Consider the following 7,674-nt stretch of genomic DNA (forward strand, 5'->3'; position numbering starts at 1 on the left):
AGAAAGAGAGAAAGAAAGAAAGAGAGAGAGAAAGAAAGAAAGAAAGAAAGAAAGAAAGAAAGAAAGAAAGAAAGAAAGAAAGAAGAAAAGAAAGTATAAAATGAGGAAGACAATTCTGAGACCAGTCATCAAGAAGGGGGGAAAAAAAGAATAAGTAAAGGGAAATTTAATTGGAGCTTCCTCCAGCAACCACATTGGCATATATGGGATTGTTGGTTGGCACTTGAGAGATGCTAAGCAACAATTCTGCTGTTGCAGACCTGCATTATCCCTAGTGAAGAGAATGAACCTCTCCAGGCATTTTGGAGCTATGATAGTCTCATCTATCAAACGCTTTCTGGACTTCTGTCAGCTACGATGGCGATTGGAGAAAGAATAATTAAGCAGTTTCAATGAGGCACTACATGCAGTATTGAAGTGCTGTGGTACTACCCAACATGGTAAACTTGGGGACTGAATTCAAGTGTAAAAGGTGTGACCAAATGTAAGAATGGGCAAGTAGGTGAAATGAGACCTTTGTTTTGTACTCTGACTACCTCTTCCTATATAAAGTATGGAAATTTTAGAGGCAGTTCAGTACAATGTAAAAGAGCCTTGGATTTGGAGTAAAAGGGTGTGGGTTCAATTCCTCCTGCTGTTACTTATTACCTGTGGACCTTGGGCAAATCTCCTAAACTCTCTGGGTCTCATTTTCCTCATCTGTAAAATGATGTGGGTATATGGCCTTTAAAGTCCTTTCAAGCTGTAAGTCTATGATCTTACACACATCAACCTCTTGAAGCGAAACATGCTACACACTAAAAAGCAAATAGGCAAGGATATTCCAGAGATAGCTGAGCACAGGTCAGAGATCATAGACCCAAGGGTAGACCTGGGTCTATGGTAGGAGGAACACGTTTCAAGAGTCAGTGAAGTCTGCCCATCAGTAAACCCATTCAATGGAAATATTGGCATAGTCATGGCTATATTGGTAATCATCTCTGGTGCAATTAAATGGCATAGATTGGGTTCTTAAAAACATCACTTTTAAAGTGCCTTATACATAGTAGACCTTCAACAGATGTTTAGTGATTTGAAATGAACAGAGCCAAACTGTTGAACTAAAGTCAGTCTCCCCATTCAGGGATGTCCAAGATGTTTTAGAAACTTCATTTTCCTTATTTTCAGATTTTGGCTTAAAGCTATTCCCTGCTGTCTCCCTAACCAATGATTATTTATATTTCTAGAGTTGGGTTGTCAGGTAAAATCAATTTCATCCTTCCAGAACAGGCAGAAACAAATTGTAGCCATTGCTTGTTGAATTGAGCTTTAATATTATTGAATTGCATATAACACCATGATAACATTTGCTTTTGGACAAGAAGAGGGATAACAAGTAGATGGAGAACCCATGGGACTAAACTAATAAGAATTATAGACTATATACTCCTTGTCATTAGCAAGGATGGAAGAACGAAGGAAGAGATCCTATTGACAAAGTAACCAGATTAGGCAGTGCTGTGTAATGAATTATGGATAGAATGAACTAATTGAGCTTTTTTTGTCAGCTTAAGAGGCAAAGGGGAAAAGTCTAGGGAGTCAGATTTTAGTCACACAACTAACCTTTCCCAGTAGATTAATTAATTGATCTATTAACATAAATGCATGCTAATAGAAAGCTATAAAAATGTAGGTATATTTTATTACACAATGTGCATTTATGTGTATAACTATATAGATATACATTCAGAGTTGAGAAACTTTATTTTAAAGTACTCAGTTCTAATCCTTAGCCAGCTTTGTGTGTTTTAGAAAAATACTATTGTTTCCAATATTTTATCTCTTTTTTTATTCCTAAAGCACAGATCTGAACACATCACTCCTCCCTATTCAATAATCCCCATGGTTTCCTATCATTCCCCCTCCCCCACCCAGGATCAAATACAAAATCCTCTGTCATTCAAAACCTTTCATGATCTGATCCCCTCCTACCTTTTCAATCTTCTTGCACATTATTCAGTCACATGTACTGTATAACCCAGAAGAACTGGCCTCTTCGTTGTTCTTAGGACACGAGAAACCATCTCCTAACTCCATGTATTTTCCCTGGTCATCTCCATACCCAATATTTTCTCCCTTCTCATCTCTGCCTCCTCTCTTCTCTGACTTCATTCAAATACCTGCTAAAATCCCACCTTCCTGGCCTAGTCATACCAGATCTCAAATTGTATTATAAAGAAGCAATCATCATAATTATTTGGTACTGGCTAAGAAATAGAGTGGTAGATAAGTGGAATAGATTGAGTACACAAGACACAATAGTCAATGACTGTAGTAATCTACTGTTTCATAAACATAAAGACTCCAGCTTCTGAGATAAGCGCTCACTATTTAACAAAAACTGCTGGGAAAACTGGAAAACAGTATGGCAGAAACTAGGCATAGACGAACATCTTACACCATATACCAAGATAAAGTCAAAATAGGTACACAGTTGAGATATAAAGGCTGATACTATAAGCAAACTAGAAGAGCAAGAGATTATGGAGAAGGGAAGAATGTATGATCAAACAAGACAAAGAGAACATTGTGAAATGCAAAATGGATAATTTCAATTACATTAAATTGAAAAGTTTTTGCACAAACAAAGCCAATGCAACCAAGATTAGAAAGGAAGCAGAAAGCTGAGAAAAAAATTTTACAGCCAGTCTCCCTGATAAAGGCCTCATTTCTAAAATATATAGAGAACAGAGTCAAATTTATAAAAATACAAGTCATTCCCTAATGGATTAATGGTCAAAGGATATGAACAGGCAGTTTTCAGATGAAGAAATTAAAGCTATCTATAGTCATATGAAAAAATGCCCTAAATCAATGTTGATTAGAGAAACACAAATTAAAACAACTCTGAGATACTACATCACACCTATCAGATTGGCTAACATGACAAAACAAGAAATTGAAAGATGTTGGAGAAGATGTGTGAAAATTGGAGCTGTAATGCATTGTTGGTGGACCTGGAAAGTGATCCAACAACAATTCTGGAGAGCAATTTGGAACTGTGCCCAAAGGGCTATAAAAATGTGCATACCCTTTAACCCAGCAATACTACTACTAGGTCTGTATCCCAAAAAGACCATAAAAATGGGAAAAGGACCTACATGTACAAAAATATTTATAGCAGCTCTTTTTGTTCTGGCCAAGAATTGGAAATTGAGGGGATACCCATCAATTGGGGAATGGTTGAACAAGTTATGTTATATGAATGTAATGGAATACTATTGGGCTATAAGAAATGATGAGCAGGTGTACTTCAGAAAAACTGAAGTGATACTGAGTGAAGTGAGCAGAACCAGGAGAACATTGTACACAGTAACATCCACATTGTGTGATGACTATCTTTGATAAACTCAGCTCTTCTCAGCAATGCAAGGATCTAAGACAACTCCAAAAGTCTCATGATGGAAAATGTTATCCACATTCAGAAAGAGAATTATGAAATCTGAATACAGATCAAAGCATATTATTTGCTCTCTTTGGTTGTTGTTGTTGTTGTTGTTTGTTTTGTTTTGTTTTGTTTCTTCTGTCCAGTGGTTCTTTCCTTTGGTTCTAATTCTTCTTTACAACATGACTAATGAATTCAAAATAAATTAATAATAAAAAAATGACTAATATACAAATATGTTTAATATGAATGTATATGTAGAGACTATATCAGACTGCATGTTGTCTTGGGGAAAGAAGAGGAGAGGGAAGGGGAGAAAACTTAAAACTCAAAATCTTATGGAAATAAATGTTGAAAACTAAAAATAAATAAATTTTTAAAAAAAGAAAAAAAGATCCCACCTTCCACAAGAAGCCTTTCCTGATTGCCCCTTCCTTAATGCTAGTGTCTGCCCTCACCTGATTATCTCCAGTTTATACTGTATTTATCTTGTTTGAGCAAAGGTAGTTTGAACATTGTCTCCCCCATTAGACTACAAGCTCCTGGAGAATATATACTTTTTTTTTGCCTTTGTATGCCTAGTGTTTAGCACAGTGCCTGGCATATGGTTATCCTTAAGAAATGCTTGTTGACTGACTGATTTTTATACCACAATCAGTTCTTCTTAATCTCTAAAAATGAATCCTTTCTTATGACAAATATGTATATATAGAGTATATATATTTGTATTGTATGTGTGTGTGTATATATGTGTATATTTAGATATAATATACTTATATATGACATGGTTATCCTTAAGAAATGCTTGTCGACTGACCAATTATCATACCACAATCAGTTTTTCTTAATCTCTAAGAATGAATCCTTTCTTATAACAAATACATATATAGAGAGTATATATATTTGTATTGTATATATGGTGTGTGTGCATATATGTGGATATTTAGATATAACATTTATATTTATATATTTATAAAATACATTTATATAAATATATGTGTATATATTTTCCAATGCCACATATACCCAGTCCCACATTCATAATCACTGTACTTCAAGACTGAGATTGTACATTATAATTCAATAGTTTGTCTCCTTTTGAGACCATGGCTTAAATTTTTCATCTTCATATATTATTGAAAGACTCAAATCTCTAGTAACTAAATACCCTCCCATTCAGTAAGCATTTATTAAGTGCCCACTATGTGTCAAGTTTAGCATAGGCCTATAGGAGTAAACGGAGACTCTTTCTCTGGCCATGTGCATAAAGAACCAGAAGAAGGGTCCACAACTTAAAGCATATGTGCCAAAAAGGACGAATGAGAAAATTCTAAGTAACATGGTGACCACATTTAAAAAAAGAAATGACAAGTCACACATAAATGAGAGTGAGGGTTCAGCCTTCTACATAGCCATGCAGCCATGATGACCTCCTCCTCCTTACCAACTGATCCCTAACCTCAGCCCCAGTATTCTGAATTGAATTGCTCTACTATCAAAAGCCCAACACCTGGTAGAAGAAGTCTTAAGGTATCAGTCCAAGGGCTCCTGGGAATAATGAGTATGTGTTTTTCCTATCCAGTGAGAGAACAAATGAAGATTTGGGATCCCAATTCTAAGAAATGTCTGATCCCTATAAAAGAGAAAGGCTTTGAATGCTGCTTGCTGTCACTCTTTAGCTCCAAAATGATAGAGAGAAAGGTCCATCTACATACTAGGTAAGAATCATTTTTGCTGTCCCTTCCCTCCTATCTTGTAGAGCCCTTTTTGCATGGTCCTTTTTTTTTTCATTTTTTGCATTTAACACATTCAAGTTATTATTATAATTATTTATACTTATATTACATATTTTTATACATTCATATTATTATAGTTATTTCATGTATATGAAGTATACATCTATATTCTGCCTCTATTAGGCAGTAAGCAATTTGAGGTAAGGAACTGTATCTTATTTATCCTTGGATCTCCCTCCATATCTACCACTGTCCTCTGTATGTATTGTCTTAGTTACATGACCCTAGAGTAACTGGACTGCAACTGGTTTCCAGAATTCCGCATTCTATCTCTCATCTCCATTTACCTAGGATGCACTCCATTTTCACCTCTGTCACTAAAATTTTTAGCTTCCTTCAAGGCTTATCTCTGGATCTACCTTTTGTTAATAATAATAATAATAATAATAAAATTTTAAACCTTTTCTAATTCCCTCAGATATTAATGTTCTCTTCCTCAAATGACCTTGAATGTGAACATGTTACGTTCTCCCAAATGAAACGAAATTCCTTGAGGGCAGGGATTGTTCTTTTTGGTTTTGTTTTGTTTTTTTCTTTTTGCTTTTGTAACTCCAGGTACTGACACAGCGCTTTGTATCTAGGACATGCATATTGGTTTTAGAGTTTAAAAAAATTTATTGAACTGAATATAATTAAACTCTCAAGATTCACTCAAGAATACACACCAACACACCTTAATAGAAGCAGCTTATATTTACATAAGCACCAACTCTAGGAAGAAAACATTAAACTCATGATTAATGGAGATAGAAAATGTATTTCTTAAGGTGTTATTTACAGGGAGTTGATCAAAGGAGTTCCCTAATCAATTCGTTTAGCATATTAAGAAGTAAGCTTTTTTGTGGGACTTTTTATTGTGCTATCCAATGAAAGATATGGCATCTCTCGTACAAATGTTTTTCACTGATGGGGGCTACTTCCAAGATGAATTAATGGACTGAGATCCTTGAGAAGACAGATTCATGAGTAGAATCACTACTTTGTTCTCACATATAAAAGAAATTTTCCATTAAGTATTGCTTAGACTTTTGTCTTCCATGTTCTACTTTTCTTCTTGAGCGATGGCGAGAGCACAGAGAGTGGCATGAGGAGATTGGCATCATGAAATTTGATTCTGAAAAGTTGCAGCAAAAGCAAACTTGTTCTCACCCATGGGATCTAGGGGTAGTGCTTGGATATCTTTCCTGTACCCTAGCCTTCTGGTAGGAAGAGTGGAGATTTCCTGATCATCTCGATTCAGGGATGAGTCGTGGATAACCCCAAGTTGATAGTTTGGGGATTACTTTTTATTCAGAGAAGGGGAATTTTCTAAGCAATGGGGGTATTGGGGAGAGAAGAGGACTTTCCATATGGCTTGTATTGACAGAGGAAGAAGTAATGGATTTAAGGTCATGATATGGAGAAGCAAAGGACCTGAACTTTGCACTCAAACATTATAGTAAGTTAGTGAAAGAGTATGGATCCAACAGGGGAGAAAGTCTGCCTATTGAGCAGCCCCAAGTATGATTCAATTCAAGAAAGGGCAATCTCTCAGAATAATAATTTAAGGTTAAGTACCCATGTAAGTATATTGGGGATTAAATACCTAAGGGTTGCCTGTTTAGAAGCCCCAAGTATGTTTCCTTTCTGAGAGTGGACAAATCACACAGCGTCAGTGAGTGTCAAAATCTCACTTTTCTGTAGGGTCCTAAAAGGAAGAGACTTGAATAATTTGTTTTTGGGGTCTTATATGTCGTGTGTATATTTTCTGCATTTGTTTGTATGCTTATGTGAGTATTTTGTGTTTTCTAAATTTTATGTGGGGTAAAATAGTCTGTCTTGTACATAATATGTATACTTTGTTACCTAGAGTACTTATACTGGATATATTATTACCTTTTGCCTACATCTGTGGGAACCTAAATATAAGTGAAGGAGGAGGAGGAGAAAGAGAGGAGAAGGAAGACCAAGAAGAAAAAGAGGAAGAAGAGCAGGAGAAGCAGTAAGAGCAGAAAGAGGAGGGAGGTGAGGAGGAAAGGGAGGGAAGGGAGCTGGAGAAAGAGGGGGAGGAGGAGTAAAGGGCAATTAGGTCGTACAATAGTGTGCATGGCCTGGAGTCAGGAAGCCCTAAATTCACATTTGGCTTCAGATATTTACTAGTTGTATGACCTTAGGCAAGTCATTTAGCCTCTGTTTGCTTCAGTTTCCTCAAGTAACCAATGAGGGTAATAATAGCACCTTCCTTCCAGGGTTGTTGTGCAGATTGAATGAGATATTTTTTAAGGTACTTAATATAGTGCCTGGCACATAATAGGCACTATATAAATGCTAGTTGTCTTGTTGTTATAATAGTAGGAGGAGGAGGAGAAGGAGGAGGAGGAGGAGGAGGAGGAGGAGGAGGAGGAGGAAGAGTGGTATCAGTAGCAATGGAAGAATGAAGAGGGGGAGGGGGGGAGGAAGAGGGGTGGTGGTGGT

This window comes from Vombatus ursinus, unplaced genomic scaffold (genome assembly GCF_900497805.2).
Source record: "Vombatus ursinus unplaced genomic scaffold, bare-nosed wombat genome assembly UNPS02015175.1, whole genome shotgun sequence".
Taxonomy (NCBI): domain Eukaryota; kingdom Metazoa; phylum Chordata; class Mammalia; order Diprotodontia; family Vombatidae; genus Vombatus; species Vombatus ursinus.